This window comes from Notechis scutatus, chromosome 3 (genome assembly GCF_049901735.1).
Source record: "Notechis scutatus isolate UNSWTSFEM ecotype Mainland chromosome 3, rNotScu1.2, whole genome shotgun sequence".
NCBI lineage: Eukaryota > Metazoa > Chordata > Lepidosauria > Squamata > Elapidae > Notechis > Notechis scutatus.
This window is the reverse complement of record NC_142011.1, coordinates 144,280,673-144,299,298: the sequence shown is the minus strand read 5'-3', so window position 1 is coordinate 144,299,298 and position 18,626 is coordinate 144,280,673. Positions and strand designations below refer to the sequence as shown.

The 18,626-nt window shown below is 36.0% G+C and overlaps 1 protein-coding gene across 9 annotated transcripts in view; it reads right to left on the bottom strand.

The window, feature by feature from the left end:
• The window catches only part of ATXN1 (ataxin 1), a 231,161-nt gene that overhangs the window by 147,807 nt on the left and 64,728 nt on the right, over window positions 1-18,626 (bottom strand). For 8 of the 9 annotated variants that reach the window (XM_026670015.2, XM_087961349.1, XM_026670013.2 and 5 more), the window contains one exon: window positions 8,459-8,583. The exons of the other annotated variant lie outside the window; for it this stretch is intronic. The gene's annotated coding sequence lies outside the window, so the exon portion shown is untranslated. The remainder of the gene's footprint in view (window positions 1-8,458; window positions 8,584-18,626) is intronic. 9 annotated transcript variants of the gene reach the window in all.

The window sequence follows — 18,626 nt, the reverse complement described above, 5'->3', positions numbered from 1 at the left end:
TTCACAACTCCTATATTTTATTTTTGGATGATGAATGTGAAATAAATAGACTAAGCTTGAGAGACTGGAATAATCTGTAATAAATGTTCAAATGTATCTGGTCTTAACCAATATTGGCAAATACAACTGTCCAAGAAAATCCCTTTGGATAAGACAGTAATGGAAAGATCTCATTACTGAACAACATGCTAAAGAATCTCCTTTTTTTTCTCCCTCCTTTCCTAAATAAAATATTGTTTACTTTTCTTCTGATATGTTGCTGATAATTTCCTAAATTCTGAAGTGAGAGCTTTATTTTGCCCCTCTTAATTTGTCAAAAAACCCCAGCAAAAGTTAAAATGGCCACACCCAGTTCAATCAGGCAGAGAACAAGAAACTGCTCCTTGACTGAGCAACTCTCCTCTTTCCCCAATTATCCAACAGAAAGTAAGCCAGCTTCTGTCACACCCAGTTCAATATTGCCAGGAAAGGTAATTCTCTCTCTTTCTTCCCTCCTTCCATAATCCAGACATTCTTTTCTCCCCCTAAGAACATAGCATTTCCTATGTTTATTCAAAAGTTGTTTGTGCAAAAGTACTCGTTTTAGCATCTTTCTTTCTCTCTCCTATAAGTATAAACTATTTGCTTAGTCACAAGCCTTCCACTGCATTTAGTAGTTATTTTTATTTTTACCTGTACAGTTTACACTATATATGCTCTATTAAGTGAAACACTCTTCAAAATGCCTCTGGGCTCCCTACCTTTATATGAATTCATTCTTTGTCATTCTCTCTTTGAAATGGTTGTATTAAATTCCTCACAGAATGCTATCTGCTTAAGATCTTTGATTGAACATGTAACTCTTAATTATAATTACGGAAATACCATGGGTTGCCTTATAGGCCATAAGCCTTCCCATATTCTTCAATAAATTGTACTGATTTTAATAAATTGTATTGATATTTATCTTTGTTTTTAAACCTTGAACAAACAAGTCTGGTAAATAATGTTTGATCCTGACACTTGTGGGAGGCCCTTATTCACTATATCTCCTTAAGAAACTGAGACTTTGCAAAACCTTTTAAAAACTGCACAAGTTCAAGACTCATTTTCAAAATGTTCATTCTTATCTCACTAAATAATGTTTTACTGTTATGTCAAAGATGTATTCTGTATTTCAGAAAAGCAAATATGCACAATAAACTTAACTTTTACCTCACAATTGGGATTACAAAGAACTGTACAGAAACAATGTAGGCTTTTCCAAAGACTGTTTATATACAAAAGCAGGGGGGGGGTCTCCAAACTTGGAAACTTTAAGATTTGTGGACTTCAAACCCCAGAATTCTTCCGCCAGCCATAGGAGTTGAAATCCACAAGTCCTCTGGGATGTCTTAAAGTTTGTCCATAAGTCTTAAAGTTTGGAGACCTCTACACCAGAGGTGGTATTCAGCAGGTTCTGACCAGTTCTGGAGAACCAATAATGAAAATTTTGAGTAGTTCAAAGAACCGGCAAATATCACCTCTGACTGGAGATTTTACAGTATCCTTCCCCTGCCACGCCCACCAAGCCATGCCCGCAGAACCAGTAGTAAAAAAAAAATTGAATCCCACCACTGCTCTGCACAAAAGGATAATCTTAAATATCATTGAGCCATACATCACCATCCCAAAAAGGGATCCCCTATTGTATCTGGGGGCTCACTATGTTTGAAAAGGTGAAGTGCGCACTGCACTCACTGAACCGGTTGTTAAATCAGCAGCATCCCACCACTGGACAATATCCATCTATTAGTTATTTCTTTGTTAAAAAATTAACTGATAATTTATCCTATGATAATGTAATGGAAGAAATACAGTGTATTCTTGTATTATTACACTTTTTTCAAAAACAACAACAACGTCTACAGTTTGAAGAAATGCTTGGTAAATTCTTGATATTTGGACATTTGCATCAAACACTACAGCTTCTCTAAATAAGCAAATAGACAAATTTTAGTTCAAGTTATATACACTTATGTGTAGGTTGATTATTAAGGAAAATTACAGCTCGTCTAAATGACACGTTCCAATAATATTTACATACCTGCATAAATGCATAACATTTCTATGGCCAAGAAAATATAATAAAATATTATCAACAGTAAATTAAATACTTCTATGCTAATTCCTTTATGGTCATGTAAACAGACCACAAAACTCTTACTGGATAGTTATTTCTCATCAACAGCAATTACAATGAGCCATTTTGCAATGTAGAAGCTAAGTACCACTCCATTTGCATCCTTGGAAATAAAGTACTTGTACATATTCCTAGTGATTTGAGAGTTCATCTTGTAGGACTAGACTGGTCTTTAGCCTGATGTTTTTAACCACTACACCAACCTCGATCTTCCATTAACAGGTTTCTATAGCTCATTTATGTTAATTTCAATCTCATTTCTAGATTCTCAGCGTACTACTAAGGATAAACAAGATGTACCACACCCCACTAAAGAAATGCCTAAGGACTCCCTATTTCCTCTATTTAGGACCTAATTTTTACACTCAGAATTTTAAATGCTTCCAAATGGTTATGAATGTGAAGATTATGTCACTAGAGCAATGTACCACAATGCTGTATTCATATTATTCAAACCATATAACACAACTCAATTCTATCTTTTCTACAACTTCTTTTTGAAGATCACATGAACAAATGTAAAAAAATAACAAGCCTATGCTATGTGCTTGGCAATCTCGACATCCCCCCCCCCCAAAAAAAAAAAAATTAGTATGTAAATAGAAGCATATACAAGAAAACAGCTCGCAAAAAATATATGCACAGATATAGACAGACATGTGTAGATGCAAATAATACTTAGCTTATATTTCCCTCATAAAATCCTTTGGAAACCAAACTGCTTACTGTGGAGCGAGACACAAAGTCTTGCTATTAAATTTTTTAAAATTCAATGTTCTCTAAAACAAACTGAATGTTTTAGAAAAATTAAGTGATATGGGAATTATAGATATAGGCACTGAGTATTTACAAAATTAAAATCTATTTTCAAATACTTATTAATCTTTAAAAGATTATAATTTTTTCACATTCCACGTCATGGAACTATACTTAAATATTGCAATCAACGCATTCTCTAAGAATCTCCTTGTCAGAGTACATATGCACACACATAAGCAAGACATTAAAAAACACATATGACAGTCTAAAAATAGCTCTTGCTGTACTATATATTATTTCTTGTCAGGACAGATTTTCTCTTTACTATACACTCCCCAAAAGCATTCTAGAAAGGTTATAAAAATGAATTTTCCATGGCCAAAACAAGAATGTTATTTTAAAAAGTCCTATACAATACAACAAAGCAGATACAAATATAGATTTCATTTGAGGACTACCTTATTTAGCAAGAGACAGAAAAAAGAAACCTCAATGGAAAGGAGAATTCTGCAGGTGTTCTCCCTTGTGAGATTTTATTGATAGTTTGGTACAAACAGACAGACAAAACTAATAGAAACAAACTTAAAACTGGAAAGCATTTTATAGACAAAAAAATGTGCTTTCCCCCAAAAAATTCCAGCTAGTGATCAGCTAACATCCAATTATCTTCATGGGTCAGAAAAGAGTCTTTCCAATAGAAAGAGCATGAATGATAATGAAAGATAGGACTCTGAAACCCGTCCATTTATTTAGCAAATAAAAGTGCATCAGATTTCTAAGAATTTGTTTTGCTTGCCTGCATCCTTTGCCAGCTTTCTTTGTCTCTGCAGAGATACTGCAGTCTTGCATCAGCCCTTACAAAACATGAAATTGAGACACAAACTATGTTAAACTGTTAGGCCTTCCCCTTCCCCTCTGCCCAAAAACACAATACATAAGAAACTTAAGACAATTTGCCAGATATCAGTGCCACCACCCTTCCTATCCACCATGACTTTTTATACGTTAGAAATTGCAGACACTTCAAGTAGAATAAAGTTCATAACACTATCTCAAATATTTGCAAAATATTCCAGTACCAAAAAAGAGAGATTCAATGTTTGTCAAGATAACAATTTCTTTACTGAAACTAAAATACATTTTTTCTCTTTTATAGTTATGCCATAGAAAGTCATTCTTGTACATGATGGCAAATCGGTTAGTTGTTGTTTGCTATGAAAAACAATGAAAGCCCAAACATTTAAAAAATATGGTAAATAGTTCTTGTTGTCATTTTTAGTGGATAAAATTGAATTAGAATAAAATAGTTTTGAGTAATTTTAACTCATGGAATGATCTTTTGACAATTGATTATTGTGACACTCAAGTACTTACATATTTAATTATTCCAAATATCATTAACATATATTAAGTTAAATCAAATATAGTACACACAACCAACAGAATCCAATCTGAGACCAGAACACAGTAATGCACAAACATAACCTCTGATGCTGAATATAGATAAGGGTATGGAAGGAAGCACAAAAGAAGAAAAAAGTTAGAAGAAACCCATGTATGAGGATGAAAAAGGAAATCCATCAATCATATCTAATATTGATTTGCAAATCTACCGATTCAAATTGTAGAAATGAATTCAGTTTGGTTTTCACTTTAGATACTTACAGTTAAAATGATGTATCCTTCCATAGTTAGAAAAATATTAAATATTATAATATTTACAATTGCAAAGACAAATCTACTATCAAAAATATGGCTAGTAGGCTTGATCCTAAATGAAAAGTCTTAGATTCTTTGGGTACAAACAGCTATAAGTCATTATTTGCAAAGCATCCTGCTTGCATTGTCAGCTACTTCACAACAAACAGCATACAAGAAAAGCAAACTGAGTCTTGTTTTTTCCATAGGTTTAATAAGGTTCCTTACTCCCACCATTGGAAAGAATTTACATCTGGTAAGTCTGAGCACTAAATTTATTCAGCTGGGTAGTTCTGGCTTCTAAGAAATATGTATATCAGAAGTATACTTATTATTATGTTATTTCTCAATGGGCAAAACTGATGTCATCAACTGGTAGACCAGTATCAATGTGTTCCCATCCATAGAGGTTTTTGTCTGATTCTCTATTGGCATTTGTGCAAACCCAAACATCCTCTCCATTCCCCTTAACTATCATCACTATAACAGGATACCTCCATGGGAGATTGCCATATACTTTTAGCTTTCCACCCACCAGCAAACAGAATAATAATACATAAAAAATAATAAAATGCCTGTTTTGCAGATAGAATACATTTTCTTAGCTACAACTCTTGTAGATTTATACTTTTTAAAATTAAATGTTTAATTATCTAAAACTATTTTTTTATAAAATAAGACCCAAAATAGTAATTTCTCACCTTGCTCCTACCATAACCCTTAGATTTCTGAAGACAAATCATTATCGCAAGTGAAAATAAATGGTTTTAAAAAACAAAGAAGTTACTTCTTCGAAGTACATATTGCTCATTATCTATGACTTCTTGCTCTGCTTAAAAGACTAAAGAGTGGGAATAGCTTCATTTCTCACACATTAGTGGGAAGAACAATACCCCACATTTTAGTTTGTAGTTTGGATTGTCCATGAATAAGAACTGTTTTATTGACTCCAGTTCCATTCAGACAATCATTCTATTATCAGAAGCTGAAGATTAAATTGTAACACATCTGGAAATCATTAGTTGAGGTGTTTTGGGATTTTAGTTCATACATGAATGAGAAAAGCAACTGTCATAGACCGTTCTTTTGTAGACACCCATGTCTCCATGCACGGGGATTTTAATCAATGACATAAAATGGCCATTAGGCATCTGCGGCAAGGTACATAATTTTTTTTAGAAGAAAAACGCTAGGATGGAAGATATTTTTGCTAAGAATTCACAGAAAAAAAAAGAAATTCTATGTTGAGTTAAAATTTAAAAAACACTGCTTTCTATGACTACTTGTTTTTCTAAATGAAAGAAAAGGTGAAAAAATGCTAGTTAGGATGAAATTGTTTGCAGTGGTATTTTTCTATTCATTTACAATTTCTAACAAGGAACACCTGTTTTTCTGATTCTCAATTTACTGTCTTATTGAAATTAAACTGTGTTACAGTTATTTCCTCCTAGAGCATTGCTAAGTGAGAGCGCTTCAGAGATCATTAGAAAGGTTGGAGAATGAATAGAATGAAAATGGTGAAGCTCGTCACTACAATTCATAGTACATTGGGTTTTCTACACACAAAAATAGCATAATGTAATCTGAGTCATAAGCTGCTAAACTTGCTATTCGAGCATTCGGAGCCATAGTGCAGGAAGGGAATTTATTTTTGCTTTCTTAAGTGTCGTTTAAAATAACTAACAGGAATACTACCCAGACTATGGATGTAAACTCTGAATTTAAAAAATTAACATTGTAATAAAATGCATCAGAATATATAATCTAAATTCATTATCTTCCCTTGAAGTCCCTGACCTTTTACTTAATACATGCATTGTTATTCATATTGACTCTTTGTGTATCTTACAAATAGCTGATCCACGTTTTGGTCAGAAATAATAAAAGAAGCTTACCAGGGGGCAGACCAGGGAGAGCAATTCTTATGTATTACAACTTCTGCACATAGCATGGGACTTCTGATTACAAATGCCTTGTACTGTATACTTAAAGATAATTGAGTTTCACTTCCTCTGATATTTTGTCTAACAGCCAGTTCATTTAATATCTTGAAAGAGAGTTACTGAGAACTCAAAAGCTTACTATTTAAAAATATTAATTGGTCATAATATAGAAATATTTCCCACTGTGTTTTTTTATTTGGGGAGGGGGATTCTATTCTACTAGAACACTGTACATTTGAACATAATTACATATTTGAGATTTGCTTTCACTTACTAAACATTCCAGCTACTCAAACTCCTGACCACTGTGATCGTACTAATTCAGAATACTAGGAATTCTAATCCAAAATTCTTCAAGCACCAGATCACATAGTCCTGCCCTGATATATCAAAACTTTATGAGCACTAAAATTATGAGTCTATGCAATAGCACTTACGTAAACCTCCAATACACTGAATCAATCCTGATGACCCCTAATCCATTCCCATTATACTCAAGGTTAAAAGGGGAAAATATTTTTTAAATTTATACTTTAATTTCTACTCAAATGATGACTAACAAGATTTAAATCTTTATCCATTTTCCTAAATGCTCAAAGAACAGAGGCCAAATGCAGTTGTTGAGGAAGTGTATTCTCTAGTGCAGGGCTGCCAAACTCCCAGCTTGCAGGCCGGATGCACCATGCACTGGCCATGCCCAAGCCCGGTTTAGCAAGTGGGGGGGGGGAAAGTCCCAATATGTCATGTGACACCACCATGACGACGTGCGTTTGACACCCATGCTCTAGTGTGAGACCTGGAAGAAAGTAGAAGAAACTGGTCCACATATCAGGAGATCTTCAGAGCGGCATGTCCTGCAAACCTTTAATATTGAAACATATGTGCAACAGAGAGGAAACCTCTTAATAATAAAATCCTCAGCCATGTAGAGCTAAGTTGATACACAATCATAATTACATCATACCTTAACTGTTTGACAGAAGTCTTAATATCTAAATCCACTGTTTAATTTCTTTGAGGAAATCTGATAAAAGTGTACAGTCTGCGCTTTTTCAAAATATATGGAATCACCAAGGATTTTTAGGGAAATGTAGTGGAGAGGATAATACTAGGGATCTAATTAAGTCTTGTGCACAATTATTTACTATTACAACTCTGCTTCTGCTATGACTCAGTTTCAACCCAATCTGCAGTAAGATCTTTTATATAATTGTTGTAAATTATTGTCACAATGGAAAACCAGTTAGTCTCTAGATGTGGTTCAACTTACTTCTGCAGCAGCCTTAGCCAGAATATTCAGTGGTAAAGGATACTGAGAGTTGTAGTTCCACCATATTTGAAAAGTCTCAATCTCTAAGTAGGTATACAAAAATTGATTACATTCTTTTCTGATACAATCTATGTGGGAATACATTGAGTTCCAATGGCAGCCTATTTCAGCACTTCAAATTAAAGCCAATTTCACAGATCAAGAATAGGACTGCATTTTGCAGCAAAAACATATGCGCACACAAAAAAGAACAGGTCCTTCTCTCGACATTTGCCTCTATCAATCCATCTCTAGATTGTGGTCTTCTGGTAAATCTTGATCTCCCATGCCACAAGGAAAGAAACATGCCAGGGAAAGAAAAGGGAGTAGGAATAAGCTATGCGCAAAGGAGCAGATAGCCTCAAGGCTTATGTATCACTTTTGATGTTACAAAAACAAGTCTTCTGATACATGTCCTCTTTCAGCGATATTGTTAAGCATACATGGATATGTCATTGTTGTGTCTACTCTCTTCCTTTAGCAATCTCTCTGCGTGCACTGCACACAAATAGCAATGCAAGCCTGATCGCCCAATACAAATTATATATAATTATTTTCCTTATGTCAAAATGAATTCCCATTACTTACTTCAAATGCCAGGAGTGTTTCTAAGCGCCCCAGTAATATCTTCCTTTTGCGTCTCTTGTACCACTTGCTGCTGCACTTTTTTCTGAAGTCTGTGCATTAAAACTCTTTCATTGTGCTCCAGGATGCTACAATTAAAAATAAACAGGAAATATTTAGAGGGGAAATATCAACTTCAAGCGATTAGTGGGGAAATCCCTGACCTGTCTGTTTTAGATTGCTTTAGCTAGCTGGCTTGGGAACCAAAATGAACAGTAAGTGGATATTTTAGAGACTTTTATTATCTCTGTAAGAAACAAAATATTGTGGAATTAATAGCAATAGCACTTAGACTTATATACAGCTTTATAGTGCTTTACAGCCCTCTCTAAGCGGTTTACAGAGTCAGCATATTGTCCCCAACAATTTGGGTCCTCATTTTACCCACCTTGGAAGGATGGAAGGCTGAGTCAACCTTGAGCCTGATGGGATTTGAACTGCCAAATTGTAGGCAGCTGGCTGCAGAAGTAGCTTGCAGTACTGCACTCTAACCATCGCGCCACAGAGGCTCCTATCTGTTTGCCTATTATGCTTCTTTAATTATCAATTTAGGCTCTACTACTGAACAGAATATTCACGCAAAGACAGCAGGAATAACTACAGAGAAATCAGGACAAATAATTGTTGATTGGCAGTTAATAAAAAGGGTGACTTGACAGCCAGGTAAATAAAATCAGTTACAATATCTCTGTAGCCAACCTAAAGATATAAAGGTTATTGTCATTTTTCTGCTGCATTAAATATCTTCTGGATAGCCATCTGTATAATTCCACCTTAATATGAATCTAGGTTTCAATTTGTTTTATACGTCTAGTCTTTGATCATCTCCAGATAGCAATCGGTTAATGTTGTTGTACTGCCACTTTCTTTGGTATGCCAAAAATAATAAGTAAGTAAAAATTGTAAATTCACGCCTTTTTTTAACCTTTTCACTACTTTGCTATGGTATGGTTGAATTCATTTTCCTCAATCTGCAACTGTGATTTGACTCATCTGGTCAAATTTTTTTTTCCCTACACGAACAGAATTTTCATACTGACTACAGAATTCCAGTTTCTATTAATGAAATACTACCAATCAAGGGAAGTACCATTTCCTAAGAATTCTAGAGCCTTAAGGTTTTATTTAGAAAATATTACATACGCAGAGTTGCATAACCACCTTGCCTTACTGAGTATTTCATACTGGAGATTGTAAATTAGTATCAAAACATCTAATTTATTAATAATTGATACTGGAATTTTCAGGGTAGCCGTAAAAGGTGAACAATTGTAACAATTTTGTAAGGGAGAGAAATCTTTCATCTATTCAAATTAAGGGCAATATAGTGCAGGAAAAATTGCCTTGAATACTATAATCATATAGCCAAATCTAGCTACTAGAACAGTGACTTATCACAGTAAAACTTATCACTTTTACTATCTGGCTCCAGATTAAGTTGGTTTCTCTTTATAGAAAAAAAAATGAAGGAAAAGGAAACAAAGACAGTAACAATGATAAAGAAAACAGATTAGGAAGTATCCAGCCTTTTTTTTAAAAAAAAAATGTTATTTTGCATCCTCTGCTTTTTACATCTGGTCCTATGAAGAAAGTTCTGGAGAATTCAAATGCTGTCACACTCTTTTTTGATATTTATTATCTGGCCCAAACAGAAATATTGTTGAATTATACCATTTTTAAAAAGCCATAGGTTTTTTTTAATTGCTCCAGTTTGCAAATGACCCAGCAAAATTGGATTTGGATACAGTCGTTCTCAACTTTCAACCACAATTGGGACTAGAATTTTGATCACTACATAAATCATCATTCACTTCACCTGATTTTATGACCCTTTTAACCACAGTCATTAAATGAATCACCTGGTCATTAAGTGAATCCAGCTTCCTTGACTTTGCTTGCTGAAAGCCAGCTGGGAAGGTCTACAAATCACAATCACATGACTGCAAAATGCTGCAGCCATCATAAATGCGAGCCAATCAAGTTCCCCAGATTGCAATCAACAGAGTGCTACAACGGTTGTAATTTTGAGCATAGATTGTAAATCACTTGTTCTGAGGCCATTGTAACCTTAAAGTATCATTAAACAGTCATAAGTTGAGAACTAGCTGTACTGGATCTCAGTTAACAATAGTATGGTAAGATAAGAGCATAAGAACAGTCTTTCTTGGTCAGACCAAGTCTAATCGGAGTCCTGCATTTTCATTATCACAGTGAACAATCAACATAGTGTTTGCAAGAAAATGAAGAAATATCTCTTCCCATTATTGCAACTGGTATTCAGATGCATGCTTTCCTCCTAACAATGATAGGACTATACACGTCAATCATTGCCTCAATTAACATTTTTCTACGTTAAGGATTCCCAAGCACTCAAGCCTTTTTTGGTAAGGAAGGTACAGGTAGTCCTCAAGTTAGGATAGTAAATGGGATTGAAATTTCTATTGCTAAGTGCTGTTGTAAAACTTGACATCATTTACACGTAGTCCTTGACTTACGACCAGAATTGAGCCCAAAATTTCTGTTACTGAGACATTTGTTATATGAGTTTTGCCCCATTTTATAACTTTTCTTGCCACAGTTGTTAAGTGAATCACTACAGTTGATTAGTAATAGGGTTGTTAAGTGAATCTGGCTTCCCCATTGATTTTGCTTGTTGAAAGGCTGTGAAAGGTGAACACATGACCTTGGGAATCTAGCAACGATCGTAAGTATGAACCAGTTGCCAAGCGTCTGAATTTTGATCACATGACCATGCGGATGCTGCAACGATTGTAAGTGCGAAAAATGGTCATAAGTCACTTTTTTCAGTGCCGTAACTTTCAATAGTCATTAAGCAAACTGTTATAAGTTGAGGATTAACTGCATTGTTTAGTGAGAGCAGTCACTAAGGTTGCCAACGTTAACCAAATCCCACCGGTAATTAGGCGAAAAGCCACCCCAATCCAAGCCATTCCTAGCTTGGCTCCTTCCCAGCTCCAAATCTCAGTAAGTTGAGAAACTGCTTTCTCTTCAACTTCCCCCCTATCAATTCTCCCCCCATCTATGCCCTTTTAGCCACCCTGCACAGGAACACTTGGTGGTGGCCCTGGAGATGAAATAGAGACTTGGGAGCAATCTCAGCTAGTGTTGTGGTTAGCCGGCAGCAGGTGCAGATGGCTGAGGAGAGCGAGGACTCAGGTGAGGGGCCAGGACCATTAGGGAGTAGACTGCTGCCTTCAGAGATTGTGGGGGCTGGCAGCAGTGATGAGGAGGTTCCCGAGGAGCCTGTGCCAAGTGCGCATGCGCGCAGGATTGCTCACAGGAAAGAGCAGCTGCAACAGCACGGGCTCTTCGGGAGTAAGGCTGCAAGGTAATGGCCCCTCCTTCAAGAAGATAAAAGGCAGATGTGAAGTGAATGTTCTTTGCAGGAAGCAAAGACGTTTTGAAACTCAGCCACGTGGATATCTTAAGTTGGTATTTGAAGTTGGTATTTGAAAATTCTTGTGTTGTGAAACATTTCTTATCTGTGATTCTTGGTAGTCTCATACAGTTTTGGCAAGGTTTGTGCTTATCAAAGTTAATTAAATTGCAGCAGCCTTATAACCGGGGATTCGTAAGACTCATTAAAAGGTTTCTGTTCCCTTTGATTATTGTTTGTCTTATTGGAAAAGGGTTTGGGTCAGAACAGCTAGTCACCACCAACTTTAGACCTCTATTTCAGCCCCAGCACCATTGGCACCACCACTTAAGAGTGCCGCCTCAAACACTGTCTGGCAGCCAGCCACCCCTGCCCCACAGCACAAAAGCCCAAATCCTTCCACCACCCTGAATTTTACCATCTTTATCCTGCTATTGACATGGCGTACCCAGCCCAGCCCTAGGCAAGTTAGCTGCTTGTTGTGCTAGGCCTTCTTCTTGAGGCTGTGTGTGGCATTATCACAATGCTTTGCAAAGCACTCGGAAAGCTTCAGAGGTCTTCCAAAGCAATGTGAGAGTGGTAGGTATAATGTTTTCAACTATTGCAACATTTAGAGAGGGGCTCAAGCAACATCTGGAAGGAGGTCTGGTTCAGCCAGCAGCTGCCTCCTGTAGGACCAGGTACAGCATCTTCAGCAGCAGCAGAAGACAATGAAGATCAGCTGGGCACTGCAGAGTCTTTAAGTGCAGGATGGGGGGGGGGGGTTGCTGGGGTTTTGCACTGTGGTGCTGCGATGGTTGGCCTCAGCATGGGGCCTAAGGCAGCGCTCCTCAGCTGTGGCCCTCGGGCTAAAGTAGAGGCCTGGGGATGGTGACAGCTTCCTGATACTGAAATCCCTCAAGCTTCTACTTCAGCCTCACTGAGAATTGCCACTGTGCAGGGTGGTCAACAGGGCAGAGATGGGGAGGAGATAGATAGGCAGGGAGAAATTGAAGTGCCCCATAAGTTCAGGCAGGCTGCCAAATGCCTGGACTTTGACAATGTGGCTGCAGGGGTGATGTTGTGGCCATAACTTTAGGGACTGAAAAGCACTATTGTTCAGTGATGAATAACTTCAAATGGTCATTCAAATGAGCCCCAGCATTCAGAGTAGACATAGACATCTTTACTGAATTATTCACCATAGCCCCACAAAAATCATATTTTCTACCTTTACATTCATTCAGTTCAGATACTTCCACTGTTTTTATATATATATATAGTGTATCTGTTTAAAATTCAGTATTTTTCTGCCTCAATTTAAACAGAACCACATTTGGTTGACCAGTCATCCAGTATAAAAAAATGCCATTTCCCCTGAGGTCAAGAACACAATATGAACAAATTAAAAAGAACAACCCTAATACACATTCTTTGGGGACTCTACTTCTTACTTCCCTCCATTGAGAAAATTTCCTATTCATACCTATTTATTTTTTATTTCACCAGTTTGCAATCTATAAATGGATTGTGCTATGACTCAAAAGCTTCTAATGAAGAACTTTGCCAATTTTTTAAATCTCCAGCTATTCAATGCCAGCCGGGTCAGCTGCATCAGTATGCCTGTTGACTTTCTTCCCTACCTCCATAAGAAAAAAAAACTCTCTGAAATGTAGGTCAATAGATGATCATTGGAGAATACATGCTGATTTTCTTTTAGAAAGGCCTTTAAATGTTCAGTTTCTTCTTTCCTTTAATTACCGTTTATATCAATCACTGCAATTTTGCTTTGAAGACACAATTCATTTGCAGAATTGCCTCCTCCTATACAAATCTGTTTAGCTAGTTGGGTTAGCAGAACGTATCTTTGTCCTTAGCCTCACATTTGAGACAAAGTTAGCAAGGAAAAGAAGGAGAGGAAATTCTTAGAAATAGTTCCCTAAATGAAGAACTACTCAACCCTGCCTTTTAAAATCCATGTAGATGTCGGGTTTTCTCTGATTTTCAAATTCAGTTAAGAAGAAAATACTACTTGTTTATGAGGGTTGAGCTTGCATTCTCAAAAACAAAGATTCAGATCAGATTTAACAAGAGATCATGAGTTCTCATCACATGAATGAAATCACAAGATAGCCTGCGCTATTTAAATAAACCGTTCCCCACTATGTCTAAAGTGAGGAAATTGTAGAGAAAACCATGATTTAAAACCATCTATTTAATCTAAACATCTTATGAAATCATACAAAAAACAGTTCCCAGGATTCTGTTATTATGAACTTGGTTTATTGTTTATTATTATTAACTACTATTATAAAACTTGACTGTAAAAATATAATTTCCGTAATAGAGTTGTCATACTTCATACTTAAATGGTCAGTAGAGAGGGCGTGCATAAGTGCACTAACATTCCTATCGTCCCTGTCATTGTATTTTTATTCTCTTATTCTTGTTCTCATTTTTGTTTAACAAATTCCAATAAATAAATAAAATAAAAACTACTGGATATTAAAACATCTATTCCTTACAGCTAAGGAGACCTCAAAGGCTTGTCGCTTAAAATAAAAACAGTGTTTTCCAATATATGAATAGAATAGAATAGAATAGAATAGAATAGAATAGAATAGAATAGAATAGAATAGAATAGAATAGAATAGAATAGAATAGAATATCAGAGTTGGAAGGGACCTTGGAGGTCTTCTTCTGCTTAGGCAGGAAACCCTACATCACTTCAGACAAATGGTTATCCAATTTCTTCTTAAAAACTTCCAGTGTTGGAGCATTTACAACTTCTGGAGGCAAGTTTATTTTATTTTATTTATTTGATTTGTCAAACATTTACAATATAATAGAAATAAGAATAAACATAAATACATGAAATAGATACAAATAATTGGGGACAATAGGACAGGGACGGTAGGCACAATTGTGCATTTATGCACATCCCTTACAGACCTCTTAGGAATGTGGTAAGGTCAATAGAGATTAGTTTGAGGGTAAATTAGTGGGGGTTTGAGCATGTGACAACTGAGCCAGGTAGTGAGTTCCAGACATTGACCACTCTGTTGCTGAAATCATACTTCCTGCAATCAAGTTTGGAGTGGTTTACATTAAGTTTATATCTGTTGTATGCTCTTGTGTTGTTGTGGTTAAAGCTGAAATATTCATTAACTGGTAAGACATTGTAACAGATAATTTTATGTACTATGCTTAAATCCAATCTAAGCCAGCATAATTCAAGGTTGTCTAAGCCTAGAATCTCAAGTCTGGTGGTGTAGGGTATTCTGTTGCAAAGAGAGGAATGTAGTACTCTTCTTGTAAAATACTTCTGGACTCGCTCAATTGTATTAATATATACAGTGCGGATTCCAGACAGCGGAGCTATATTCAAGTATTGGTCTAGGTTTTGTATGCCCTAGTTTGCAAATCAGTAATACCAGAGGAGAAGCTTTGTAAGATTAGATTTACAACGCTTAATGCCTGTTACAGTGAGCTCTGGCACTTAGGTTGTTCGATATGAGTACTCCAAGGTCCTTGACAGAATGAGGGTCGTCAACGAGGTCATATCCACCTAGCTTGTTGAGATTTGGAGTTGCCAACTGTTTGACCATTCAGACACATAATCAAGGTCACTTTGAAGGACGGTATCATGTCACCCCCAGTCCTTCTTTTCATCAGACTAGACATACCTAGTTCCAGCAACCGTCCTTTATGTTTTAGCCTCCAGTCCCCTAACCATCTTTGTTGCTCTTCTCTGCACTCTTTCTAGAGTCTCAACATCTTTTTACACTGTGGCAATCAAAACCGGATGCAGTATTCCAAGTGTGGTCTTACCGAGGCATTATAAAGTGATATTAACACTTCACGTGATCTTGATTCTATCCCTCTGTTTATGCAGCCTAGAACTGCGTTGGCTTTTTTTGGCAGCTGCTGAACACTGCTGGCTCATATTTAAATGATTGTCCACTAGGAGTCCAAGATCCCTCTCACAGTTACTACTATTAAGCAAGGTACAAAGAGAAGAACAAAGCAAGAGACAATAACTATATCAGAGTTTCTAATAATAATTCTTTAGAACAACAGCTGCTTTTGTTTATATTTTAGCATTTTCTTTTATTGTTATTACATATGCAACAACATGAAAGCACAGCTGCCAGTTCTTTCTAGTGTTGGCCTTCATTGACATCAAGTTCTTCCCAAGAACTTAGGATATCATAATGTATTGGCATAGTATGTGTCCAGATCCAAGCAGTGAGGCCTTTTATAGTTGACAGATGGAAATTTCTAAGTGCCATCCAAAAAAATTTGGTATGACATCCAAGTGTGCTGACAACCACTGGGACCCCATAGCCGTTTGATGTCATCATCTTTCAATTTATAATAATTACTATTTAATTACACATGCACACACTTTCATATGTAACACAGTATTAATAGTAAGTCCTTGTGGTTCAATTCATAAACAATTAAGAATTATACTTACACAATACCACTGGATGTTTTTTGTGAGATTAGCTATTTTCAAACTAGTTATGGTATTCTAATGAAATAAAAGTACAGTGCAAATACATTTTCTCAATTATTTTCTTTACTTAACAGTTTATCTTACTTTAGTGTTGAGTAAGAAATATGAAAATATAAACCTTTTTCTTTTGCTAAAATTAAGTATATTCACACTGTACAACAGGCAAGTAACTAGTAAATCCCGCTACTGCAGAATCGAAAGCCAAGCCAGCAAAGGAGAACTCAGCACTGGATATCTTTGCATGAATTTGATTATGGCCACAAGAAGTTGGAAGGTTATTTAAATTCAGATTACCAGCTTTGATGGGTGGAAAGGAACATTGAAAAGACCATTATTTTCAACAGAAAGCAATATTCATTATACCAAATCAGATTACTGTAACCTGGAGAACATCCTAATAGATACAAGTTTTCCCAGTTACAGCTGAATTGGGAATTTATACAATTCAGGCATTATCTAAAAATAGAGCTTATAACTACTGGTGCAAAGTTAATGAAATGGAGACTGATAGACTACCCAAATTATGCCTACTACAGCAAATAAAACTACAATCACAAATTTCCTGGATCATTAAACTAACAAATTGTGTAAGAAGCTATGGTCTTCCTATCTCTTGTGTAATAGAAGAACAATCTAAAAAAAGAGTTGCTCAAAGAATTAAGGATATAGATGCACAAACTGATATAGCTATCCTTAGTAAGATAGGTAACTTGAAATGGTTGAGTAAATACAAATGTACTTTCCAAGTAGATAGCTACTTGAAGTCACAACTCCCAAAACATCTTAGAGAGATATTCACAAGAGCGAGATTTGAACAGCTTGACACAATGGTTAGATATGGGAGATTTCATGCAATATCGTACAATGTGTCTTTGTATTTGCGGAGCGGCAGAGGTAGAGGACCTGGCTCACATCCTATTTGACTGCTGCCTGTAGAAGAGGATGAGAGACAGGTATCTTGGTCTATATATCAGATGAATGACCCATTGAGATACCCTTATGTCTGGCCAGAACTTGAAAATAACATTTAAAGTAGCACAGTATTTAAACAAAATGATTCGGTTGAGATCTGCATATGTGGGATTGATTGGGGTAGATTGCAAGGGCGACTCCGAAATATGTTATTATATTTTATATATATATCTTAAATTATTGTATATTATTACAATTTTATTTTGGATTGCATTTTATTACGATTTCATCTTAAATTGTATTTTGTCTAGATTTAAAAATAGCCCTACAGGATGAACCCGAGATTCCACAAAACTGTTGCAGCGAGACGACTTCTTCTTCTTCTTCTTCTTCTTCTTCTTCTTCTTCTTCCTCTTCCTCTTCCTCTTCTTTATTATTATTATTATTATTATTATTATTATTATTATTATTATTATTATTATTATTATTAGTTTTCCCAGGCTTTCACATTATTAGAAACTTGCAACTGTACAAAATAAAAATTTAAAACAGAATCATTAATGGTGCTGTGGTTTTCAATACTAATAGAGATTTCAAGTCAGTTCTTCTACAAGACTCTTGCATCCCGAAGGCCCTTCTATAGGGGCACCCTACTCAGTATAATCTACCCTTTATTTTCAAAGCTTCCCAAATCACCTTTCATAATAACATTATCCAGAAGGAAGGTATTTTTAAATGTACAGTCTAATATGGTATCATACAAAACAAAAACAATGAGGTTGTGAAAAAAAAAAAAGGAAAATGGGCCTATTTTACTTCAAATGACATGCTAAGGCATTCTAGGTGAATAGCTAATCCTGTGCACCACCGATCCCCCCCCCCCCCATCCCATATAACTTTTCCATCATGGCTTGAGGCTTTTTAAAGGATATACATGTCATCCAAGCTCAGTTTGGCTGCCATTTTCAGTTAGTATGAACTGCAGGGTTAATTAGGAAAAAGATAGCAAAGTGTTTTTTTCTATTTAATCAACCAGAGTGAGTTAGTATGGTACGGAAGCACTCTTAATGTTTCATTGTTCCTTTAAAAGCTGCTATAACTGATATGTGTTACTAAATAAGCAGATAAAGCCATTGTCTCCAAACAGATGGTCCTGCTGTTTTCCCTAACAAGACATGCCAGTCCAGCTGCCAGAATATCAGTACAATGAGATGGCAAATCCTCGCTATCTGTTGTGCTGCTTTATTTTTTTTCCCACAGAAGCTCACTGGCAGTTGTAATATTAAGTTATGATACATTTACTGCTTCTGTTAGGCTCTTTG